We start from the raw sequence: 16596 nt of genomic DNA, 5'->3' as shown, positions 1-16596 counted from the left end.
CGGGTAAGACGAAGTCGTATCGCGATTTATTGTACGCGAAAGAAACGTCGAATTCCGAAAGGGCTTTTCCCAAATCCCTCTCGAGATCCGAGGTGACACGAAAAGTTCTGCCGGCTTCCACCGTGTCCTCGAAAGAAACCTCGATTTTCGCATCTTGCCTTTCGTACCCGATATTTAAAAAATCGTTACTTATGCTGAGATCCATCAGACCGACTTTATACCGATTCGAGAGCTGAAGCGGACTATCGAAAGCTACCGTGAAGGCGTTGAGTTTATTCGAGGGAAACTTATCCATGCTGGCGTTCGAGAGCAGGTGGACGTAGATGTCCGACATCATTTCCCAATCTTGACCACGTCGCTGCTCGGAACCCAACTGTCGTGTTCTTTGTCGTAACCGAACCAGCGAACCAAGGAGAAGCTCTGACCGTTCAGTTGCTTCTTTCTCAGCACTTTCGTTACTGGCCAAGGCTGATTGGCGTCTCGGGTTACGACGAGTACCTCCTCCGGGTAGAAAGATCCGTCCACTTCCTTACCCCGGTAATCTTCCAGGTGTACGACGGGAGGAGAGGTGTCTCTCAGGCGGGAGACGGTGAAAATCTGAGGCGACCAACTCCCTTCCGAGCTCTTATGAAAACCTTTTCTGTGAAGTAGGACCCTCACTTTATCCCCCAGTTTGAGCTTCTTTTTCACGGAGGGTACGACGGGCTTCCCATTTATCTTATTGAACAGCTCCAATTCGTTTTCGGGCGTGACTTCGGACGGGCTGATGCCCAAAGTCCTGTGTTTGGTGGTGTTGTAGTCGCGCACGATCTTGGGAAGCGCGGAAACGAAGTGGTATTTTCCCGTTACTCTAAAATAACGGAATATTCTGTCGCGTAAAGTCCGTATGACGCGCTCTGCCTGCGACGCTTTGATTACTGGAGAGAAGGTAGAATACATCTGTACCTTCTTTCGTGAGAGATACTCCTTGACGGTCTTGTTGTAGAATTCCCCGCCTCTGTCGCAAAAGATGCGTGTAGGTACGTTACCTCCCCGAAAAAGTCTTATCATGGCCCTTTTCATTTCGGCGGGGCGCTTCGTCTTTAGCGGGAGGGTGCGCAGAAAGCGCGAGAGGGAATCGATTGCCACGAGAATGTAGCGGTAGCCACCGTTGAATCTCTTGTATTTTGAAAAATCGGCGAGGTCCATTTGCCACACGTCGTTGATCTTGAGCGCGATGATGCGTCTCCTATTAAACTTTCTTCTGACCGGATGGTGAAGCGTGTAGGCATCCAGCTTTCTGAGAATGGCGAGAGCCTTCTTTTTTGCTCAAGTGATGCGCTTTTCTATAGCGTTCCACACCCCCCAAACCACCCTCTGGTTTCTCATATCCCTCCATAAGTCGTCCACGCAATGGAGGCCTGCTGCTGCTGCTGCTGCTGTTGAGGCTCGCGAGATTTGGGTTAGAGAAATCAGACGCAATAGTTTCGAGACTTTGGGGAACCAGGAAGGTTTCTTTCCCGTCTTACGTTGCAACAAATAATTGACGAGTTCGTAAACGGAGGAGTGTCTGATGGGCTTGCCCGACACGGAGACACAACCCTCGCGATCCCAGGAAAGAACCTTCTTTAATTCCGAGACGACCCTTTCCGCTTCCTCTTCGTCCACCTCTGGAGAGAGGAGCGAATAGTCAAAGTCATTTGTAGCGTCGGACGCCTTGTTTTTATTGTCGTAGGGGTCAAATCCGTACTGCTTGAGTATGCGATACAGTGCTTGCAGTATGAGTTTCACTTTGACGTCGTCACTCTCCTTCGAAGAAAGAATGTTTCCGATGGAGGAGGAGGTGGTCACTTCAATTCTCTTGGCCATTGGCGAAAAGGTTCAACACGGCGGAAAGCAGGAGAGGAACCACCGACGAAAGAACGCCCTGTCCTCGCTGCTGAGACAGATAGCGCTTCAAACGTTGCGGATTCTTGTGAATCTTTTTGTAGGCGAGCCGTCGTAAAAAGCGTTTGTGCTTCTTCAAACGCGCGAACGTATCTGGAGCTAGAGCCACCTTTCCGTTCAATACATTGAGACAAATTTCGGAGAGGTGTTTCATGTCGGACGAGGACGAACGTCTCAAGACGTCGCGGCGGCGTGGAGGGGGTAGAGTGGAGAGTACTTTGAGTAAAGTGAGGTGAGGGCGGAGATTCATTTCGGAGCGTAGATATATTGACGTTCTCCCGGAAAGATATTGCTACGCAACCTGTGATCCTCGTGCGTATAGTTGTGAAGATCCACGAGTAAATATGCGTGGGGCGACGACATCGCTTGTTTATATGCGTCCAGAAAATACTCCAATCTTTTTCTGCCAAATAGCTGTTGGCCGAAATGTTCCATCTGGTGCACGCTGCGCACGGTGCGCCACAGGACGACGTAACTGGCGTTGTAGGATATTGTTCTAAATGGCTACTGTCGAAAAAGATGTTTTGAACGAGTAAGAAGATCGACGCGTTGGCGTGGTGAGAACCCCGAATGAAAAGATCGGTCACCTCCTTCAAGGAACCGGCGTCGGTCATGTGATCGTCGACGACGATCAGCGTAGCGCGCGACGTGTCCCACTCTCGCGGTAGCTCCTTGGTAAATTTTACGGAGTCCCCGAATTCGTCCTGCATGCTCGGCGAAGCATATTTCTGCACGTAGAATATTTGTGACGGGGGCTTGTCCACCACGTCGTTCAGGTTCCTCAACACGTTAGCAACGAACGTAGATTTGCCGCACATGGAGGGGCCGCTTAAGATACAGCGAAAGGGATGACGGAAACGAAAAGGTTCGGGGGAAGACATGTTGCGTGCGTACACGTTGCACGAAGAGAAAGAAGAGACTGAGACACGAAGAGAAATGCATCGCTTTTTATTTACACATCCTCGTCGTCGTCCTCTACATCGGAACTGCGTTCCCAATACAGATTGTCCAGGCTAAAGTTGGACTTCTTTTTCGTCAGTCTGTCCGCCGCTAAGATGCGGTCGAGCGTCTTCATCTTGTCCTGACACATTTCTTGACGTGCTTGCAACCATTCCAGACGGTGGACTTGAAAGGCTTCCTCCACGATGCCGCGTATAAATTCGCGAAGCTCTTCGTTTTTTGTCTTTTCCTTGCGACGACGAGAAACGCAGGAGAATAAACCACACATGGCGTTTTCCACGTATCGGTCAGAATGATGACGCGAGCGCGGTGCGCGCTGCCTTTATAGAGATAAACGCGCGCGCGCAAAGAACGGAGAATGAAAGCGAAACTGAAAAGCCACCCGTCGCCGCTAGGAGCGCGCGCGCAGCAGCAGAGAGCCGAAACCGAAAACACCCGCGGCCGGCGCAGGGGGCGCTAGGAGCGCGCGCGCGCGCATGCGCGGACGGGTGGAGCAGAGGGCGCGCGCGCGTCGCCTCTCTCAGTTTCTCTCGGACCGTCGCGGAAGACGGACGTGCGCTCCGCGCGCTCGCTCAGTTGCTGGCTGGATCTCGTAGGGAGCAGACGTATGTTCTCCGCGCTCGCTCAGTTTCTGCCTGGAAGTTGCCGCGGGGGAAAAGGTGAGTGAGTGATTTGACGCGCTCCTTTTCTCGTATGTTTGCCGTGTTTAGCGGTGACCGCGCTCGTGTTAAGCCTTTTCTCGCATGTTTAGACTTGTTTTGCGGTGTCCAAGCCTGTTGACGCATGTTTAGCGATGTGTGGTTCCCGCCTTGTGTTAGCTGCATAGTGTTGTGGTTAGGGCTAAGCGCGCTCCTTTTCTCGTATGTTTGCCGTGTTTAGCGGTGACCGCGCTCGTGTTAAGCCTTTTCTCGCATGTTTAGCGATGTGTGGTTCCCGCCTTGTGTTAGCTGCGTAGTGTTGTGGTTAGGCCTAAGCGATCGTCCCCGTAAGCCTTTTTCCCCCGATGTGTACTGTTTTCTGTTTAGCAGTAGCGGTTAGACCTTTTCTCTCGCATGCCTAGACTTGTTTAGCAGTGCTGTCATTTTTACCTGCCGCTAGTATCTTGTTCTCTGTCTCTCTCCTCTAGAGCTATGATGGTGGCGCCATCTGGTGTGATGCCTTGCAACTAAGTGGCCACCTGTCGTCGATCTCTGCAACTACCCGACGTCAACAAGCACTGGTCACCCCGGAGCCGTTTCTTCGCCGCGGCATCGTTGATTTTCGAATAAATTGTTTCTCTCCACTCTATTTCTATCTTTTCATTTTATTTTCTACCTATTTTTTTATTTTTTATCAGCTCAAGTATCCGGAAACTCACATCTTCGTCTGGACGTGTCTTAGATGATCCCCAATTAGTGTAATGACTCCCTGGTGGGTCCTGATTAATGTGGGGGGTCCCAATTAGCTCTAATTGCTAATTAATGGCGTCCAGGCAAAGATGTCAGTTTCCGGATACTTGAGCTGATACATTACTACTAGCGTCCACAACACAAGGCAGGAAGTGCTGAAAATAAAACCTGGATAGTCTTATGATGTGCTGATTTATAAATTCTCTTGAAAAGGGAACTTCACACAATATATAGTTGCACACTGACCACACAAAAAAGTAACATTTGTGACGTCCACTCCAGAACATCACAAACTGCACCTGGAAGTAGTAGCCCCTACTTCCATTTTGAGACAGAAAAAAATTTCCGTCTTTGTCAACTCTGACATCATACTTTCCGCCTTTAGCGAGCTCATGGCAGTCATGTGTCATCGGACATTTTATTTCAAGAACACTTCTGTTCCAACCAGGCCATCTGGAGAAGCAGAGAGGAAATTTTGAGAATTGGATACAACAGTGCCACACTTTTGCACTTTTAGTCCTGTAACCTGCTGGAACTTCGAAAGTGCCCGAGGCTCACAGTGCTGGCCATGCTTGGTTGCGTGACTGCCACGGAAAGTTGGAGACAAGATATTTTTGCAAATTTTTGTGGCGGTGTATCAGCCTTCTTGGGCACTTTGGATATCACCGAAGCTGTTAGCCTTATTTTTCTTGAGAAGTCCCAGAGTGTGCTGCTTTGGTTTGCAGTAGCTTGTGCCAGCTCATCTATTGCTCTTTGATTGAGTGCCACCCACTTATTGTAGAACTTCAAGCAAAGGAGGCAGGTCAGTGGCTCAACAACATCATGGTGACCATGACATGCTCTTACCTTCGTGCCCTCAGACAGCTTTTCAGTCTGGCGGGCAAGTTCCACATTTGCAGTTACCACAGAGTGAAGTAGGGTTTGCTGGACTTGAGCCAGAGGTGATGCAGACGACAACGATATATATTCAACAAAGCCGTCAGAGACATTACCTCTACGCCGACTTAATACGCCAAACAATTTCTCATTTCCCCGTTGTTTGTGCATGAAGTCGAATTAAACTTAGACAGCTCACCCTTCATTTCGACTCACAGGCGAACAGGGCTCTCGAGTGTGTAGAAGCTCGCGAGAACACCAGTGTCTGTTCCCTGTTTGGAAGTGGATGCAACTTCATTTCCAAAGCATTTCGGCTGAGTGGCCCAATCTCTTGTTGCTGTTTCTTCTTTCTTTTCTTTTTCGTTTTTAATTTAACGCCGCGCTGATTTTCCCTCATGGGAAGCAAAGCGGAGCAACAGAAAGTGAAACGAGCGGCGACGGTGGCAGATGTTAAAAAAATGGCGGAAACACGCTTTATATTTTACTACAAAGCGTATACTGGCTTCTGAAAAATAAAAAAAGTAACACCGCGCTCGAGATACACGCTACATCCCAGAGAGCTCCTGGTTCTATCCGCAAAGTGCACGTTCGTAGGAAGTTCGAAGCCCGGCCAAGTGGATCTCCGTAGTATCTCCGCTGGAGGAATTTCATTATTCTGCGGATATCCGTATCTCGTCAAAGTATATCTGATGGACATCCGTAGGACAGAATTTTCTGACTGGGTACGGATGGATACTACGGTTTTTGCTGCCGAGAGGTAGAGAATGTGTGTGGAAGGCAGACAGACTATTGCATCAGAACTAACGAATATTTCGAAATACTGTGCCTTGGCACCGAAGTACTGCGAGTGTCATTTACATACATCCGAGAAACCGAAGAGCATGGCAACATACACGGCAGCGCCGTGTGGTCTTTACGCGCTACTTGAACGGCAAACTGGACGGAAGACCCTTATTTCTGCAGGAAAATCCGTTATACCACCTGTCCTCCATTCACAAGAAGGATATGGGGTGCTCCGAGAAAATACAATAGAAAGTACTCCACTGGATCTCGATCTGCGTCATGCATGCAATTAGGGATGCTTTCCCATCAGTGCGCAGACTTGTAGAAATGTTGATGTCAGCATATTTTCATTTCGTGCTTGCTGCAAGTTTTTCTCATTGCTTTTTCTTTGCTGTCACCGCATATTATAATTTGTAGTTTGTTCCTGGAGGGTTAAGTAACCTGTGGGCATAGATGTATTTGTAGGTTATATGTATGTCTCAATTGTATATGTGAGGAGTAAGTAAGATAATTTTCATCTGTGTCATTCAGCTGAACTGTGTTCATAACCTTTTAGTATACTTCTTAGTGACCACGTTTCCAAATGTCAATTAATATTTGAACCAAGATTAGGATTTAACACTTAATTAACTCGGTTTTGCTAAACGGAGTACTTGTAACTGATTCTTTATCACGTCACCAACTAACATTTGTAAAGAAGGACTTGAAGGCTGACTTCAATTATTATTAACCCTTGATCTGGGTTCAAAGTTAACCATGCACCATTGGTGTGCATAGTACTCCAAAATGGCTAAATAATTTATTGCATAAGTTCTCTGTCACTGTAATTGAGATATACTTTTGTAAAGTACTTTTGACAGCCCTGCAAATTGAAACTGGCTTCAGTGTACACTACCAATGCATCGTAACATTTGATTGAAATATAATATAAGAGCAGAAGCAACCTTTTGTCACAATCCAAACTATATATTTCTTGTTTATTGTCCAGGGATTTAGGAAACAGAGTAGGACTTCCTGCCCTCTGATGTTTTGACGTACTTGATAGAGTGGTAAAACCTGCAACAAAATAAACAAGAGACGTATAAACAGTTTTGCCTGTTGCTTTTGAATTTAACAAGCTAGTTATATTTTACCATTTGTTCACTTTTGTGTTCTCTGTTGGTGAAAAGATTACAGGAACAATATTGCTGCAGATCAAACAATGACCTGTCATCTTGATGAAGATCAGAACATTTCTTCAGGCATGCTAAGTGAGACAAAAGAAATGTACAATGAAGGTTGTACAAAAACAGCAAATCTCCGTCGACTAAAACTTTATATATGTGGATGTTACCACATGGTGTAGTTTCCTTCCAAAAGTAGGACTAGGCAAGGTTGTTTGGTAGTTGTTGGTAGGTTGTTGGCATGTTGATGTGCTATACTGTTATAGCACATAAATATAGATGAGCGGCGAACACAGTAGACAGCGTGATGGCTGCAAACTAAAGTAAAGATTTATTCAACAGAACAAGAAACCGAAAGCATGAGTAGAGAAAGGCAGTGCCCATGCAGTGTATGGTGAACCACACTAATCTCTGAGAAGGTAGGATCGGAAGAGCAATAAAGAGAAGTGACAGCTGCGTCCGAGATAGGGGAACTCTGCAAATTTAGGACCAATATGATGTGGTAACCTTGCATGTCTTACTACAGCTCTTACACACATTGAACAATTCCAGTAGTAGGGCTTCAAAGACAATGAACGTTCGCTGTTTCATTGGGCATTCAAGTGTAGAGGATGCATCTCTTGAAAATTAATTAGCGTTCCTTAGTCATAAAGTCATAACTACACCTCAACAGGAAGTATACCGACCTAAGACCTAAGACGTTGTGTTGAACTCGTCACCTCGGTGAACCAAAATCACTGGTTACTGAGCATCAGTGTGCTTCGTTACGTCTTTGCAATTCGCCTTCTACGGCATATTCGTAGTCATCGGCAGCAAAATGAGCTCAGCACACACGACACGATTGCTGCATCTAATAACCGAGTGTTTCGAACCACATTCGTTTTCGCGCACTTTCCTGTTGAATCTTGTCGTAGAAAACGCCCGCCGCTGATGGTGAACGAACATGATTTTTGCATCCCTCAACACCAAAACAATATCAGGCATATGTAGGTCTCTCGAATAATTGACACAACAGCCACGAACATGTCATTCACTTACACTTTCTGCTACGAGCGACCAGCGTGACAACCCACGACGTAAACAATAAACGCGATAACACAGATGGCCTTGCAGATGGCGCGGCGGATCGTAGCTCGTATCGGCGAAGTAGCTGAATGCTTTATTAACGTAAAAGCTATGGAAGTGAGCGTCATTTTTAAAATGGCGTTTAGCTGTAAATTAATGTGCGTCAACTTTGTTCTCTACAAAATTAACTCTCACGAGGTAAGGGTTGACCAATCCCTGGGAGCCCTGGACCCGAAACCCATGTTGCTCTTTTTCGCCGTTCACTGGCAGCACCGTCCATGTTCCGGCAATCTTCAAAATATTTATACGTAAAAAATATGCCGAATTGAGAACTAATGCTTTCTGTGACTTATCAAACAACCATGTTGTGCACGACAGTGGGCAAAAATATGGGGGTTATTTTTCGCTTTTCGGTCCCTTTAATATACAGGGTGTCCCAGAAGACGTGTCATTGAATTATAAGAAAGAAACTACACCACCTAGAGCCATGCGGTCAACGGCATTTGCTCCTACTAAGTTTTTGCCGCCTCCTGATGTGAAGGTCGTGTAACGTAAGTTGAATTATGTAAATTTTTGCGAACTGAATTTGCAAAGCTCCGAAAAGATGGCGTCGCTGGCGAAAGACGTATGCGGCAGCTGCTCTCAATCATTTGTTGCCAAGGCGAAGGCAATTACTTGTTCTGGTGCTTGTGCTAATCGCTTTCATCTGAACTGTGTTAACATCGCTGTTTCTGATTTACCGTTCCTTGTTAAAAATGGGAAAAGTATGTGGAAATGTGTCCCGTGCACTCGGCGGAGTGGGAGTAATCTGGTTCTGCCATCACCGACCAGCAGTGATGTAACAAGTAAGCCTAACATACGTACGGAAAGCCCTACTTCTGACGCCGATTTATCTGACATGTGCCTAGTTCCACGTGTGCAACTTAATAACCTACTTGCAAAGGTCGACGAAATGGCATCCGAGCAAAGGGAACTGCGTTCCGAAATAATACACCTCAAGGACTTATTGTCTCGAGTTGTGCCAAACGCATCAGAACGGCATGCTGATGGGCAGAATGAGCAGACATATGCCTCGGTGTCACACCTGAAATTTTCTTCATTTGGTGCATCATCTACTGGAGGCTCCTCGACAGCAAAGTTTTCCTCTGGTCCTAGGTTCGCAACAACTCCAATGGATCCATCACCGTCTGCTCATGGAAATGGTCTGGTACGTCAGCCGGTGGAACAAGTCGGAAATAACGAATGGACGACAGTTCAAAGAAGGAAACGACCTGCCGCTGTGGGTGGAAAGAGCACTTCGAGCAAAGTAAAATCTGTCGCCCGCAGTTCGCCCACGATTATTTCTCTCTCGGCTTGTCCCAGACACAACTGCTGCAGATGTAAAGGATATGGTTACCGACGCACTGGGACACGAATGTGTGACAGTAAGACAGCTGAAGACAAGGTATTCTACTTACAGCTCTTTTCACATAACAGTCAGTGCCAATGATTTTGATAAAATAAACTCGGAGGAACTTTGGCCGGAAGGCTCCATATTCAAACAGTTTCTGGGAAGACTAGACGAATTGCGTATTATCGGTGGTAATGACGAGGACAAAGATGCTACCACGAGCGTTTAATATATTTCATGTTAATATTCGCAGCATGAGAAAAAATTTTGACTTGCTTGTTACTTTGTTAGCCACATCTAAGGTTCATTATGACGTAATCTGTCTTTCTGAGACATGGCTCAATGCCAGCGAGCAGTATAAATTACCTGGTTTTGCCTTTTTCTCGTCTCCAAGAAAGCACTTGTTAGGAACTGCAAGGGGTGGAGGAGTCGCACTTTTTGTATCTGACAGGTTCTGTTGTGCTGTGAGAAAGGACATTGACCTGTGAATCTATGTTTATTGATGTCGTGGGTATTGGGCTAGTTGGCTGCATTTATCGTTCACCCAGTTGCAGCTTGGATGCGTTCCTCAGCAGGTTTGAGAATGTGTTATCTAAAATACGCAGCCGTGAATGTGTATTTATAGCAGGGGATTTTAATATAAATTTGTTACATAATCCATGTAATGACTACACTATGCTTCTTGAGTCATATGGGCTACGTAATGTCGTAGATGCGCCTACTAGGGTTGCTGCTCAATCGGAATCGCTGATCGATCATATTTTGGTTAGAAACAGGTGAGTTGTTCGATGTGAGGTGATAGGTGAGCCTATCACTGACCATAATGCGGTTTGCTGCACAAATGATTTTACTGTTCAATGCAGCACGATCAACAGACATGGTTTGGCGCGCCGTAATACAATCGAGTTATCGCGGAAACGGGTTAATTATCAACAACTCCGTAGCTGCCTTGAGCCATTTGATTGGTCGTCCATATACGATGCTGATGTAAACATCGAATTTCGTAACTTTATCGCTCTTCTGCAATATCTGGTTGATAAATGTACAACCTACATCGTTGGGAACAGACGGGATATACCAATATGCCCATGGATGAACGAAACCCTGCTACATGTTGTTAGGCAGAAAGCAGAATGGTACAGAAAGCATAGAAGATGCCCTAATAATTTATTCTACTACTCCCAATACAAAAAGTTTCGAAACCAAGTAAGCAAGTTAACACGTCAACACAAACGAGACTACTATGCGAACTTAGTCTCTCGCGCTCAGGGTAACACACGAAAGATATGGTCAGTAGTTAATAGTGTAACAAAGAGAAAATGTGAAACGAAGACATATCCGGAGAATATCGGCTCTACTGAGGAGATGTGTGCTTTGTTTGGAAAGTACTTTTCGAGCATAGGGCCGAAGCTTGCAGAGGGAGTTAATAATATTCGTGCACCTCATCCTGAAACATATCTGACCAATCGCATTAGTAATTCTTTCTTCATGTCTGCCTTCGTTGTACCTGATATAGTTAAAGTTCTGGGCCGTGTGAAATGTGACACAGCAGCTGGTTATGACGGCATTACCGTACGTGTGATTAAGGAATGTTCTAGCGCATTATCCATCCCGTTGTGTTATATGTTCAACCACGCGTACTTCAGCGGTGTTTATCCAGACATACTGAAAATAGCACGCATTGTTCCTTTATATAAGGCAGGTGACAAGGAAAAAGTTGAAAATTACCGTCCAATATCTGTACTTGGTGTAATGAACACTATCTTTGAGAAACTCGTCTGTGCTCAGATGACACGTTTTATCGAAAAATATGATGTTCTATGTAAAGCACAGCATGGTTTCCGCGCAGGCAAATCAACGAGTTCAGCTGTTTTCTCTGTTACTCAGAAAATCAACTATGCTCTAAAGAACAACATTGTGACTGTTGGTTTGTTTGTTGACCTTCGCAAGGCTTTCGACACTATGAACCACGGCATTCTGCTAAGCAAACTGCATCACTGCGGCTTTCGTGGTCTTATGTTGTGCTTCCTGCAGAGTTATTTGTCATCAAGGTGTCAGTTTACGTCAATCAATGGAATGCTCTCAGACCCTTTCCCGATTGTTATGGGGCTCCCCCAGGGGTCTGTATTGGGTCCTCTGCTATTTTCCTTGTATGTTAATGATTTGCCGTTCGCAGTACCTAAAATGTCCACATGTATGTACGCGGACGACACTTGTTTCGTTATCAGTGGTAAGACAGTTGACGAAGTTAAAGCTGCTATTTCGAGTGAGACGAACTGCATTGCACGCTGGTTTAGAGCGAATCATCTGTCCTTAAATATTGATAAGACATGCTTTTTTGTTTTTAGAAAGCCGTCCACAGTCGGCACGCACATTGAGTTGAGTATTGAAGGTCAATCTGTTAAACAGGTAGAGGAGTTTAAATATCTTGGTGTCTTGCTTGATTTGTCTCTCACCTGGAAACCGCATATCGATTACATTGCGAGAAATGTAGCGCGGTCTTGTCACGCTCTCTTTTTGGCTCGTCAGTGTTTTTCTATTCATGTAACTAGACAACTTTACTTTTGTCTCGTTGAATCTCATTTGTCCTATTGTATAACCTCATGGGGAAATACATTCCCTGCTTATCAGGAAATTCTATTTAAGTTGCAGAAAAGAAGCCTAAGACTGATAACTTTCTCTCACACGAGGCATCCATCGGTAGACCTTTTCACGAGACTTAACATACTACCGTTACCTGATCTAGTTCGCTTTTGGTACCTGAAGCTAGTGTATAAAATAATAAATACCGAGGAATATCACGGCACAACAGGGTTTAATTTGTGGCCTAGAAATAACAGGAGTGTACAACGTCTTATTTTCAAACCTATTCGAGCAAACAATGTTTATGGGAGCCGGTTGCTAGAAAGCTATGGTATCAGATTGTGGAATATGCTGCCATCCGACTTAAAATATGGCAAGCATTTCGTGCGCGGCTTACGTCGCTATGTGATGAAAAGCTCAACCGTTCTTTCATCTTAATTATTTTGCTGTAAAATTGTAGTGTAAGTGTATGTGGGTAATATTTTTAATGTCGTTGCACTGCTTCTCAGTGTCTTTTTATCTGACTGTGACTTAATGTTATTGAGGATGAGCTGTGGGAGTCAATACTAGCCTGTGCTAATGACACCCATAATTTCATCCCTAAGCTTTGTATTTAGTCATTTTAATTCCATGCTTCAATAAACAATGCTTCAATAAACAAAGTAAAGGTCACTTTTTTACCCCACCAATGTGAAGAGCGTGTCTAATTTATTCAAATTAATGATAATTGACAGGGATATTCAGGCGCTATCCCATCAGAAAAAATAGCCGAACATCATGCTGTACGGAGCTAGCGCGCGACAAATTTTTCAGCGCAGTCCTTGTCAGTCCGACGAAAGGATTTTGGAAACCCAGCCCACACCTGCAACGCAGAAATAGATAACGCAGGTATGGCTTATCGCGTCCGACTTTCGCTGGGATCGCAAATTCCTTCTCCCAATTTCAGGAACTGTCACTTTTTCTACTATCACTCTGTGGGCTGGGTTTGGAACCTACTTTCGTCGGACTGAGAGCGATTGCGCTCAAAAAGTCTGCGCGCGTTATGGGTCGGTGCTACGAAAAGCATGATGTTCGGCTATTTTTTCCGATGGGATAGCTCGCGAATATCACTGTCAATTAGCATGAACTTGAGTGAATTCGGCGCGCTCTTCCTATTGGTGGGGTAAAAAAAAGTGACATTTCAACCGCATGATTCTATGTGGCGTAGTTTTTTTATTATAATTCAATGACACGTTTTCTGGGACGCCCTGTATGAATAGCAGATGACTTTCCATTGCACTCCGACATACTTCACGTTACAGGAATCCCCGTTTTGCACAGTGCCACGCGTGTTTGTTGTAATGTAGATGATTGTCAATCATTTAACACAAATTTCGGACTTGTGGCTTAAACGGTCTTTTTTGCCTGTGAAGTCGAGGCCGATGTGACGACAGAATCAATTGTGCGGGACAACTTTGACGCGCTCTAACGGTAAGGGTATTTAAAATTTAAGGGGTATTAAGAGGTATTTAAGAACGAATTACCAATCGTGTTCCTTGTAGTGTAAATACATGTCAATCATTTGCGATAAATTTCGCACCCGTGGCCTTAACGTTCTTTGTTCCCTGTCAAGGCGAAACTCATCAAATTTTTATTCATCGAGATTGATGTGGCGACGGAGGCTAGGGTGCTAACGTTGCAGAACAACAGCAGACAGATCATCTCTAGTCGCTATCTTTACAACAGCAAGGCGCGTGGGGTCGAAATTCTTGTTTCTCTTTTTAAATTTTATTTGTTCATCCTTAGCAATCTGCTCTTGTTCGCACTCACAAGGCTTCCCATGCATTTTAATGAAACTGTCATATCAAGAAATGCGCGCTCCACGGAGACCGCGGATTAAGCATTACAGTGCTTCCGACGGGTGAGAAAACTTGAACAGGTTGGGACAAAAGTTTAAAGCGACAGTCCGGAGGTCTGGTGATTTTCGAATAACGACTCTATTAGATTCCAAACAGGATGTGTATGCTACACGTGAAACGAGAAAGCTTAATTCTTACTCGTTGTAGAGAAAATGAATTTAATTGTATGCGAATTCCATATCCGGTTTCGGTATCCCCCGACCACGCCCGACTACTGACGTCACGGGTGTCGAGACAAAACAGCGTCTGCAGCGGCGACGCAAGACGCAATGCAATCGAAAGTGTTTTCAGCATGAGCGCCACAGACGAAGAGGTGCTTTCTGAGGGCGACGACGACGTTTATTATGACAACTACGTCGAAGACGAATGTCAGTTTACAACAGACCCTTTGCCAGTAGCGCAAGTACGCACGTGAGCATGCACGGGTACGGACGATGAGGCTCCTTCGTCGCCGGACATTCCGATTCAAGCAGCAGATTTATTTAGGTGACAGCTCGTTGTCTGCACGCGCGTTTTGTGTCTGTTCACACGGCATATATTGTTGAGTCAATTTTCTGTATATCTTGTTTAGATGCTGGAGCTTACGCTGCGATCCGGAACGCGCGGATGAATTTCTGTGCTGCCGAAGCGTCATGATTATTTCCCGAATGTGCGACGAAAACAACATTGATTGCATTGCTCAGCATCATGTGTTTTCACCATTCCCTATCGAAAATGTGTCTAAGAGACCTCTCAAAATTTCCTGAGAGGTCTGAGAGGACCTTTCATCTTGAAAGGTCTGGTAGGACCTTTCAGGTAGCACAGAGGGGTCTGAGAGGACCTTTTAGAGAAAATCTGGAAGACGTTGTAGAATCATTCATGTACCCTGTGGGCTTTGGGGGGACCTCTCAAACAGCTTTGCGACAGTGCGTCGTGCAACACCTCCCAGAGCAAGTTGCTACAAGTTTCCCGCGCCGCGGGACATGCTACCTCGTCCGATTTGGAAAATAGTCCGCAAGATTTCACACGTTTGTGTGTTATTCCTCCAAGGAACACGAGCCGTGATAATCTTGTATTGCCGTTCCCCCTTGAAGCTACTGTTCTTCCAATCTGTGCATTATTGCTCTGCATGTAAGTGGAAGCGTTTCGGTCAGTCGCGAGCGGTTCAATCAGTCTGTTTTGAAACGTTGAAGTGTGAGGACGTCGGCCGCGGATCTCAAGTAATTTGCGTTTTGTCTTCGGGATTCGGACTGTTTTTGAGGTATGTGGACGATGTGTCAAATATGCTTTTGTGAGTGACACGCATTCCTGTTCACTTTACGCTTTTACCACTGTTCGCAGACACGCATTATGAGCGCCGATATGAAGATTACCAACCACGTTAGGTTACCAACGGCGCTTTGTGCCAAACGGTATGTTATATATTTCGATGCCTACACACTAACTTACACTGACTTTTTGAAATTGTTTTTCTTACAGATGAATCTCGTACAAAGCGACAGGTGGTGAGAACCCAAGGTGGTGAGAACCCAATCTCGCCAGTTAATTGGCGTGTTACGCAAGCAAGGCAAACTAGACGGTGCACCGCGAGTCCCCAAGTATACGTAGAACAGACAAACTTGATCACCGAGAAGCAGAGTTCCTCAAGAATATTTTTCATCGCCGCTGTACGGACATTGCGAATATGTGTCCTATGAGTTCACGCTATGTGGAATACGACAGTTAGTGGTCATGATGACTGTATGCTTTCGTAGACATGTAAGTGCTAAATCTAGTTTCTGTTGCTGCTATTTACGGTTTCGTGTAGTTTCTTGCGAGCGATCCTTCAACAAATATTAGATATTCACAATTCTGCAAGACGTTTGAAATAACTGCTAGGTAATCTGATAGCAGTGTGAATGCCTTGAGTGTATCACTACAATCGAAGGAACTCAATATATGTGGAGTTTTGTGACATGTACTTGTCTGTATCTATCTCTGGTCTATCATAGCACTGTATGATTGTACTGCTCCAACGACAGGTGCAGCGTAGACGGCGAAATTGAACATTGATCTTCCGATGTCAGATCTGGGCATTAGCTTCTGAGAGGTCCTGTCAGCCTGAGAGGTCCACCAGCCTGAGAGGCCCTCTCAGGCTGAGAGGACATCTCAGTCCCATAACACATTAGACCTGAGGGGTCTTTTCACTAGGGGTGTGCCTTCACCGTCAACTTCTCTCCGTTTTTGCACGACACATGAGGCACTACATCCCCCACCCAACTGGAGCAACACACAGACGAGAACAGGTACTGTAACAGCCATGTTTATACTTACTGAACCGTGTTTTTACATATGAAAACCACGAAAGTGAGAGTAGTACATTTAAAATTCCTAGAATATCAAACTAAGTTACGGGACAGCACCCATAAATTTCACTTATTCTTTCCGTTTATTTTGTGCAGTACCGTCTGGTTTGCAGCATATACAGTGTTCGTATGTTGGGTGTGGGGCCGCCCTGGCCGTGGACATCGCGGGCAAATGCCCTCCTGCAGCGTATCATGTACTCGCAGTGTACTTCCATCACCAGTCTATCACGGATTTCAAGG

The 16596-nt window shown here is 45.4% G+C and overlaps 1 long non-coding RNA gene across 1 annotated transcript; it reads left to right on the top strand.

Moving 5' to 3' along the window:
• The first annotated feature begins 3233 nt into the window (after positions 1-3233).
• Positions 3234-4173, top strand: LOC135372800 (uncharacterized). Its single transcript, XR_010416118.1, has 2 exons — positions 3234-3545; positions 4013-4173. It is a non-coding gene; the product is annotated as an uncharacterized LOC135372800 (long non-coding RNA).
• Positions 4174-16596: the final 12423 nt, after the last annotated feature.

This window comes from Ornithodoros turicata, unplaced genomic scaffold, assembly GCF_037126465.1.
Source record: "Ornithodoros turicata isolate Travis unplaced genomic scaffold, ASM3712646v1 Chromosome17, whole genome shotgun sequence".
Lineage (NCBI taxonomy): Eukaryota > Metazoa > Arthropoda > Arachnida > Ixodida > Argasidae > Ornithodoros > Ornithodoros turicata.
This window is presented reverse-complemented; position numbering and strand designations above follow the sequence as displayed.